Source organism: Rhinatrema bivittatum, chromosome 5 (assembly GCF_901001135.1).
Source record: "Rhinatrema bivittatum chromosome 5, aRhiBiv1.1, whole genome shotgun sequence".
NCBI classification, from domain to species: Eukaryota; Metazoa; Chordata; class Amphibia; order Gymnophiona; family Rhinatrematidae; genus Rhinatrema; species Rhinatrema bivittatum.
Window position 1 is genome coordinate 29,120,927 of NC_042619.1, and position 10,217 is coordinate 29,131,143.

A 10,217-nucleotide genomic window follows, 5' to 3' on the forward strand; every position below is an offset into this window, starting at 1 on the left:
AATGCTTGTGGGAGCATCCTTCATATTAATTAAGAATCTAGAGGGACATACACCTATGCACTACACCTGATAAATACCAAGGTTAGTGGTTAGGCTACATTTTTAAGTTCCTCTGTCATGGCTTTTCATCGAAGACTGATTGATGTGACACCTATCCATTTTAAGGTGTCCCATAGAGGGAAATGAAGAATATGTCTGAGTAAGATAACCAAGAATACCCAGACTCCTCTGCTGTACTGGCCTGTCGGAGGTGAATGAACTTTGGGAGACTTTCTGACTATCACAGATTCAAAGGATGCAGAAGAGTTGGGAAACTGGTAAATCCTGCAAAGCTTATAATTACAGGCCAGGAAGGCATCAATGACTTGCAGAGAATCTCTGAGACAGATTTGCTGGCAACAACAAGGGAGAGGCCTATTTTGATGGCCACATTTGCTTCACAGTGCAGGGATACTCGTTCTGCAGGGAAATCAGGATGCAAGCCTTTATCTTGCAAATGCTGGTTTCAATGACCTGAAACCAAATTGAATGAACCCTGGTGCCAACCTACAAAATTGAAACCTAGCTCTATTCAAGACCCAGACTGTGAGTTATTTACAATAAACAAAGAAGAACAACAGAAGAACAGAAGAGAATACTTGCATCAAAGCCAGTATGATACAGGAACTTGTTTACATTGGGAGGAGGAACAGGGTTAGAAGAATTCTTAGTTGAGGGAGGTCCTCACAAGCATTTCCTATACAGGATAGAATGTCATGACAAACAGTATCATGTGTTTGTGGGCGGTTACACTTTTCTGGAAGCTTCGAGAATGTTGGATTTTAATTATATAAGTCAGAGCAGGGCAGAAATTCATTGAGATGCTACTTATTACAGATAGAGGGCAGATTGCATCTCACAAGAACACTTGTCTTTGTCTGTCTTTTGAAAAAGCCAAATAAACTAAATTTTAAACCTCTTGCTGAATTGCAGTGTTCTTGTGCCCTAAGCTATGAGTCCCAAAATTAGACAGACACTGGAGACATTTGGGGGCTTTTCAGGTCTCAAGATAAATCACGATACATCTGAGGCTTTTCCAATTGATTCTTCTCAAAGAGATAAATGGGGAGATTCCTTCCCCCTCAAGTAGAATATAGACTCCATGCGGTACTTGGGGGTGTGGTTGACTCACAGACTCACACGGAAAAGGAACTTTATAGGAAAAACATTACTCAAGCAGTGGAGGCTATAGCCACCCTTTTGGATAGATGGTTGTCATATCCATTGTCATTAATAGGTAGATATGTCATTGTGAAAATGGTGATACTGCCAAAACTGTTCTACAGCCTACAAATGTTTCCTTTGTGGGTCAGAGATCAAGAATTAAAAAAAAATATAAATCCTTAGTAACTTCGTTCATATGGAAAAAAGGAAGACCTAGAATAAATTATATGACTAAGTAAATCTAAAAATCTGAGAGGTTTGGCTCTCCCAGATTTACGAATATACAACATTGCTTCTTTGATATGCTATATACAGGACTGGGTCACCCTTAATAGCAAATTTGATGCTGATTGTTTATTAGGGGAACTGGCTCGACCTTACCACTCAGTGAACGTCTTACATTTTGCAAGTTGAAGTTACCTACCAGAGGAGCATGGGGATTATGGTTTCCAGCATTGAGGAAGGAATGGCTTGGTGGAGGGGTTTACAATAAACTGATCATAGTATTTCTCTGTTTACATTTTTGCTGGGCAACCCAGACTTTCTAAGGGGAATGGACCATGGCAATTTTAAGACTTGAATAACAACAAGGTCTATTATTGTCTGGGACAAAGTAAAGATCCTGAACTTGCCCAGATTTACACTTACCAGCAGTTGCAGGAAAATAGGGTTATTGCTAGAAATAGTTTATTTGCTCATTTTCAAGCTAGGCATTATTGTTTAAGTTTATTTATTTATTTATTTATCGCGTTTTATATACCGTCGTTCGGTTTGTAAAGGGGACCTTATTGAAATTTATGGATGATTAAACTTTTCTTGAAAGTATATCTAAGTTTAATAAGCTGAAAATATGGGTCGGGCATATCAGACAGCAACAAGACGACAAACAGTTGTGTAAATTAGAACATCGGTGGGGAACGGATCTTGGAATCTTGTTAAATGTTGAGGTCATTCAAGCTGCATTTGCTGCAGTGTACAGATATCTTCAACCTGCTAATTTGAGTGAGATTCAATTTAAGTTATTACATAGGATATACCTAACAAGAGAAAGAGATGCTAGAATGAAGCTGTGGGATTCAAATAATTGCCTGAAATGTAATTACCAGTGTGGAACGCTGTGTCATATGATAACTGCATGTCCCAAATTGCAGTCTCATTGGAGGCAAATGCAAGCCTTGCTGGAGCGTTTGTTGACAAGGACAGTTCCTTGGGACAGTAAAATGATCTATCTGCATTGGTTTGAGAATTCTTTGTCTCTTCCAGCAGGAAGTATTAAAATATTGAGTATTTCCTTTACTATTGCTATAAGTGTCATTTTATTTTGCTGGAATACAGATATATTGCCTACATATCGCTCTTGGAAATCTGAAGTGCAGATTTATTCTGTGATGGAAAAGTTAAAATGTCAAGATCTTCAGGGGCACATGTCCTAATTGGTGCAGAGAAATTATTGCTTAAAATGGAGAAATTATTACAAATCTGAGTCAGTTGAGGAAGCGTGGAACGTGTGTGAGTCTGAGTGTAAGAGGTATGGATGGCTTGGGTGAGTTGTACTGCCAAGCACTGGGTTTCTTTGGTAAAGGTGGGGATAGCAAATATTACAAAAGTTGTATTGTAAGAATTGTAATTTCGGAACTATTTTCTTTTATGAGGTTCATACTCTGTTATTTACTGTTTGACTTTGTCTCGCATGTTCGCACATTAATAAACATAATTAAAAAAAAAAAGAAAATCAATAAAAACTATCAACATACAGTTAAAATTTTCTAGAATGGCTAAATGGTGTCAGAAAGAAACACACAGTGAAGCAAGGAGTGTCCTGTGTATAAAGTGTTACATTCCACAGCCCGCAGGACATCCCCGCGAGCCGCCTTGCTCACCAGACTCCCGACTCCTCGGCACGGCACAATGCTGCCAATGATTGTCGCCATTTTGATCCCGCCAGCATGTGCCTTGGGCATGCACATGCTGGCGGGCCTTAGGCATGAACACATATAGATAGATAGGCATCTTGGCAAGAAACCAGAGGAGTTGTGCTCTGATGACATCATCCACTTCGGGTACATGAACCTCTCCAGCACTGCACTTCTTGCCGCAGCAACAGGTCTCGTGACGTGCCTTGGCTCCTCGGTGCGTATTGCTCTCTTTACTATGTTCTGGTCTCTTCATCGTGTTCCATGCTCCAGTGTTCTCCCTCCTGCCGTGTTCCTGTCCTTGCCCTGCCTATTTGTTCTCCAGTTCTATCCTGTCTTGGCCCTTGTCTTATCTTCCTCAACTTGACTTCTTGGCTTCTGACCTTGGTTTGGACCTGGACCACTTCTTGATCGCTGCATGGACTGACCTTCTGCATGGACCTGTCTTTGCTCTATCTGCTGCCTGTCCCAACCTCTGGCCTGTCTTCAGGTTTCCATTGTCTGCTGCCTGCCCCACCCCTCTCCTGGCCTTGGACTTTCTGTGGCAAAGACCTGACGGCCACCACAACCAAAGGGCTCAACCTGCGGGAGAGGCAGCTGGTATAGGCAAAGCTCAAGCCTATCCCACCGCAGGGCGCATCCGCCAGCATCAGTGTGGGCTTAACGGATTCGCCCACTAGGTTGCGCCAACCACACCACAGCACCAGGGTCCACCGTTATCAGATACAAAACAGGCCAAGGTGACCTATATCTTGTCCCAGATTAGGGGTCTGCCCTGGCTTGGGCCTCCCCCCTTTGGGAAAGAGATGACTCCCCTCCTCTCGGACCTGGATTGCTTCCTGACAGAATTTTGCCTCATCGTCGATGATCCAGGCCGTACCACCTTTGCGGCCAATGAACTCCTCCAGATACAGCAAGGTATCAGGTCAGTAGGGAATTATGCAGTCCACTTCCGGACGCTGGCATCGGAGCTCCAATGGAGGGATAACTCAAAAGTTATCCATCTTAATAACAAATCTGGCATGTTTAGCCACTTATCTGGCAGAATTATAGCTGTATAAGTAGCTATACAGCTATAATTTAACCAGATAAAAAAGGGGCTTCCTGGGCAGGGGTTGAGTTATCTGCTTCAGAGCTGATCTAAAGTTACCCAGCCTAAGGCCTTGTGTGGCCGGGCAACTAGCTACATGCCCAGACATCTTCAAAGATATCCGAGAAAGTAGTGCTGTCAAAAAACAACAACAAAATGAAGTGAAGGGGCTTGTGGCTCAATTCTAAACCTCCCATCCTCTATCTGTCCCTATCGAGCCTTACAACCCCCACCCTCAAAACCTCCCCAAAATAGGGATAAAGTGTTGTGGATCACCAGAGGGGTCCTGTCCCCCCCCTCCCCTTCCCAGTAGCTGTATTAATTTCATATGGCTGCCCTGGGATCCTTCCACCCATCCATCTAAAGTGTCCCCATACCAAGGCAAACACCCTCAGCTCCACCCCAATGCCAAAAAATAACCCTGCTGGGAGCGATGTAGGAGCCTGTATCTGTCAGGAGCAGCGCCGGAAGCTTCCAGAGGGAGAGAAAGAGAATAGAGAGAGAGGAAGGGAGATGGAGGAGAAGGTGAAAATGTTATAAGAGTGAGTGAGAGAGAGATGATGGGACAGGAGATTTATGCATCACTCTGGCCTCACGTACAAACTGTCGTGCCAATAACGTTTTCTGCATCTAAATCTGAACCAGAGAGCAAGCGAGATGGCGTAAGAGAGGAAGGGAATTGTCCTTGTAATTCTCCTCTCTCTTCTTTGTAATTTTCTTTCACTATTATTATTGCTAATGCACTTTTTCTTTTTTTTTTTTTCCTTTCCAACCTCTTTCGGTGTAATATCCTGCGCCTTTAAACAATTTGTTAACCAAATCCAAACCTGGTCTCTTAGCTATTTTGTGGATGTTCTTTGAACTGATTTTACTTGTGGGTTCAGCATCCCCATTTGTTTATTCAGCTTCAGGAAGCACAGTCGGCCCCCAGAATGGAGTCTAGGCAAATACATGGGCTTAGAAAAGAACTGCAAGCTCCCGTCGATGGCCCACCGAGAGCGATATTTAAAACCGTGCTCTGATTCAAGGATGGTCTTCTCCTGCTTAAGTCTGCACCCCGTGACCCGCGCCAGTTAGGGGGTTACGAGGACCTCGAGAAAAACCGAAGCGTTGCATCAAGGCTGGCGAGGGGGGAAGGTGTGGACCCGCCGGACCGCTCAGAGCGACCGGGCGCAGAAGCTCGTCTCAATTCCGGCGTCCGATAACTGCTCCCTGGGCTCGCCAAGGCAAGGGGGATGCTGCGGAGGGGGAAGGAGTCTCGGCCGTCGCACAAGGGCGACACCCAGCGGCCAGGCTAGCCGGGCTCCAGAGGGAGAGCCACGGTTTGTGGCCTCTGGCCAAGGACTTTCACTGCGATGACTGGGCTGAGTCAGGAAGGGGATGATTAAAAAAAGAAAAAAAAAAAAGTAAGGGGGGAAACCCTGGGCAGTAGCAGATAAAAGCTTCTGGTGCTGTAACCCAGGAGAGGCCGTTTCTCATTGAGCTGGGAGCCCAGAACAGCAAGAGGGAACTTCAGGGAAATAAAGAAATAAAAAGGTTGCACAGCTTGCAAAGGATCCAGCTCTCTCCAGAACCAGTTCAGACTAGAACTCCACACTAGGGGTGAGAGAAGAGTCAAAGACCAGAGACCAAAGAATTCAGGCTTAAGGGATCTATAAATAAGATGGCTAGACGCCATCGGTCTTCAGTGACATCATTAGTAAGCAAATTGACTCCCTTCATGTTCGCTGGGGTATGTGTTACAGCATTACATAAAGTGTTTGCAATGCAAAGTATGGTGCCAGTCTGCTGACTGTGCCCTGCTATAGGGAGGACCTGGGCTCCCTCCCTCAGATTCAGCTCTCCATTCCCTTCGGGCCGGGGATTGCTGCGGGAAGGGAGTTCCGGTCATCATACAACAGCGACACCTACTGGCTGGCTTTAGAGACAATGACTGCAGCCCGGGCACCTGGCTCCAACGGGTATCGGATTTTTCAAGTCCGTGCACATGCGCCGACCGCAGCCCGTGCAAGCTGTCCGGGAAAATAGGTTCTTCATTTTCTGGGCGGAACCTCTTGTTTACCTATCCATATCAGAGTTTTACTGAGGTCTTTATAGAATGGAAATTAGAATGGAAAATAGCAGACAGAAAACTTATTTCCAGACAGTCACATATACAGTTCAACAGCAAGCGGGGGCTTTCTCCAACTCCAAACCCATGATCAGGCTGCTGCCAGGGAGTTTCCTAGCCTTCTGGACTCCCTTAATGATACCTGAATCAGCCTGATGATCTCTCTCTCCGCTGAACTCTTTTTAATACGCAGGGTAGAATCACTGCACCCAATGAAATCCTCCTCAGGTCTGGTGACCTTCCCCGAGACTTCTCTGTCAGCTACGCTTAAGGAAGACACTCCTGCTGCCCCACCTCTGGGTGCTGCAGACGCACACACACTCCCTGGGAGCTGGTCCTGCTCCTGAACGGAGAATCCCACTTCTTCACCAGCCAGAGATTGCCAGAGCATCAGGAAACCTCGGGCAAGTTTCCCCTCGCTAGGAATCTTTAGCAGGATTTCCCCTCGCACCATCCCCTTCTCAAGAAATCCAGGATCTCCATCGTTGAGCCCCCCCCAAGATCCCAACACCAGGCAGAATCCAAAATCTTCAATGGGGTAACCCCAGGACTGGCTCAGCCCGACCCCGATGACATGAAGCCATAGAGTAACCCCACACAGCACCTCCTCTGATATCACTGCGGTGTGTCTTGGGGAGGGGCACCGACTAGGAAGGGATTGTGAGACCTCCCTAGATTTCTTTGTTCTGTTTGTCATCCAATGGATGTTAATTTTCAACCCCCCAGACGTCGGTGACAGCTGGAGTCAAGTGCTCTTCCTCATTCTATGGTTCTCTTCTCCCTCGCTGGTCTGCTTTTGTCAATTCCTTATTTGTAAGACACTTACTCGCCCCTGCTTAAGAAAATTAAGACTATAAATTCCAGCGTGCAATGAGAAAGATGTTAAAAACCCGGGCCGGCTCAGACTATATCCCTGATGCCCGAGAGGCATCTGGTAACCTTAGCGAATGGCGAGCACCTTCACCTTGGTGGTTAGCACCATTATGACTCAGGTTAACTTCCACTATTTCTTTAATAAGACCCACAATTACTTTTTCCAGCGCTTGTAATGCATTCCAGATTGTTATTAATGAAATGTCTGTAGCAGGTATTATAATTCTCTCATAAGAACATAAGAAATTGCCATGCTGGGTCAGACCAAGGGTCCATCAAGCCCAGCATCCTGCTTCCAACAGTGGCCAATCCAGGCCATAAAAACCTGGCAAGTACCCAAACACTAAGAAGATCCCATGCTACTGATAAAATTGATTAATAGCCATTAATGGACTTCCCCTCCAAGAACTTATCCAAACCTTTTTTGAACCCAGCTACACTAACTGCACTAACCACATCCTCTGCCAACAAATTTCAGAGCTTTATTGTGCGTTGAGTGAAAAATAATTTTCTCCGATTAGTCTTAAATGTGCTACTTGCTAACTTCATGGAATGCCCCCTAGTCCTTCTATTATTCGAAAGTGAAAATAACCGAGTCACATCTACTCGTTCAAGACCTCTCATGATCTTAAAGACCTCTATCATATTCCCCCTCAGCTGTCTCTTCTCCAAGCTGAACAGCCCTAACCTCTTCAGCCTTTCCTCATAGGGGAGCTGTTCCATCCCCTTTATCATTTTGGTAGCCCTTCTCTGTACCTTCTCCATCGCAATTATATCTTTTTTGAGATGCGGCGACCAGAATTGTACACAGTATTCAAGGTGCGGTCTCACCATGGAGCGATACAGAGGCATTATGACATCCTCTGTTTTATTCACCATTCCCTTCCTAATAATTCCTAACATTCTGTTTGCTTTTTTGACTGCTGCAGCACACTGAGCCGACGATTTTAAAGTGTTATCCAAAATGATGCCTAGATCTCTCAGTCTTAGATATCTCTTTTCTCTCACCTCCTCCCACCATTTCCCCGGCACCTGTATCCAGCAAGCAGAACAGATTGCTGAATTACTCTGGGTCAGATTTAAGCATCAGACCCGCGGGGCAGTTAGCCGGCCCAGTCCGGAAGGGGCACTTCTTTCGCCCAAGCCAAGGGTTGGATGGCCTGTAGCTTCAGGGGCAGGAAGAATTCCACCAGGAACCCCCCAAAAAATGTTCACGTTGGATCTTGTGCAGCAAAAAAAAAAAAAAAAAAAAAAAGGGGAGTTTCTGCCCAGTTCTTTGATTTATTACTCTTTCCAAAGAATGCAAGCAATTTCATTACTTATGGTAAAGCCGGCCCCAGGGCTTTATGAGAATAAGTCATTATAGCCTTACCAGTCACACATCACAGCCCTTTTTATGCGACAGCATTAATCTTTGTATTTTATTTCGTATGAGTTGTTGAAACTATATTAAGGATAAACAATAAGGTGTCCTCCTGTAATAAAATATGGACTTGCTGAGGGGGGGGGGGTGGCAAACCCCATTTCAGACTTTAAGACAAAATTGGCAACTGCTGGAAAGATGCTCTGCTGTTCCCATTTCAGAGAGCGCTAGTTTGTTCTGCGCAGTCGCAGCCTATGGAAAGCTGGCCATAAAGCCCTTTTTTTTTTTATAATTTCACTATGGAAACAGCTTTCTTATCGCAAGCCTCACGCATGCACTTGCGTTCCTTCTCCTTCCCTGCTAGAGACTCTCTCTCCCTCCCGCTGGCCGCCCCATGCCCACGCTCGCCGGGGATGAGTCAGAGGGTAAAAAATATCTGAATCACCAACGCACAAGTCCAGCGACGAGAGACGGCCGCTGCCAAACCTCAGTGCCCTTCCTTCCCGCAGAAATAAGTTCCCTGCCTGAAAAAACATCTGCGTCCTGTGCCGACCTGACACCATTGTACAGTGCTGCGTACATCCAAGGAGGGCTAGAAATACGATTATATGCCCTGGTGATGAGGCCTTTGGGGGGAGCAGAACAAAGTATTTTTTTTTTTCAGTAGGCTTACTGCACGTTAAATATGACCCTTTAGGGACCCCTTCCTCCTCCCCCCCCATCATCCACGTTCAGCATCGCTGCTACCTAACAGATTTGTTAGGTACGGTTATGCCCATTATTGTACCACGCTCGGGGCTCGGAGGAAATTAGGTGCCCAATCAAAGGTTGCAAAATTCATAAAGAAAACACAAGTCATTTGGGTAATGACAGAAAGCTCATTTCTACAGAGCAAGCAAGCTGTGCTGAATAGAATTCTAAACCTGACCTCTGACCCTTCCCGCCTTTTGGGATCACATTAGTCCACTGGCGTTTTTGTTGCAAAAGCGGCGGCTCCCGGATGAAGTCTGTTGAAAGCCTTTGCCGTTCTCGCTGCGAGCGACTCCCCGAGCCGGCAGCGCGCCACTCTCATTCCCTGCAAGGATCGCATGCACCCCCTCCCCCCGTCACAGTACAACCTTTGCAATAGGAAAAGAATATAAAATTAGCAACCAGCTGAAGGCAGTCGTCGTCGTCCCCCCCCGCATTTAACTTTAAAACATCAAGGAACTGCCTTGCCTTCCTGTGTAGAGAGAGCCCCCTTCCCTGGAGCGCACAGAGTAAGATCTGTCTCACCTGTTGAAATCTGCTGCTCAGCGCCCAGGGGGGATAATTTATCCTCCGGCTGCCTGATTCACTGAACGCTCTGACCTTTGATAAGCAGCTCCCGGGTCTGAGCTGTGGCTTGCATGTAATTCATAAGGTCCTAGGGATGCCTGGTGGTGATGGATGGGTCCATCCCACAGAGGAGGGGCTTAGGACTTTCTAATCACTAAGCTGAAGCCCAGAAATCTGTACATCTGCGTGCCAGTCTCCAGACCCAGAGAAATACAGCTATGTAGACAGTGGTAACAGGTTCTTGCTCTGAGCTTCCGTTCTGTTTCTTACATTGACTATTGACTGTAGCAAAAATACGCCTGGTATTTTTATTACCGAGCTCTGCCAAGGTCTGTTAAAATAAAATTG

The 10,217-nt window shown here is 45.8% G+C and overlaps 1 protein-coding gene across 1 annotated transcript in view; it reads right to left on the bottom strand.

Moving 5' to 3' along the window:
- Positions 1-9,956, bottom strand: part of GDPD4 (glycerophosphodiester phosphodiesterase domain containing 4) — a 161,614-nt gene extending 151,658 nt beyond the window's left edge. The window contains exon 1 of the mRNA XM_029602177.1: positions 9,828-9,956. The gene's annotated coding sequence lies outside the window, so the exon portion shown is untranslated. The remainder of the gene's footprint in view (positions 1-9,827) is intronic.
- Positions 9,957-10,217: the final 261 nt, after the last annotated feature.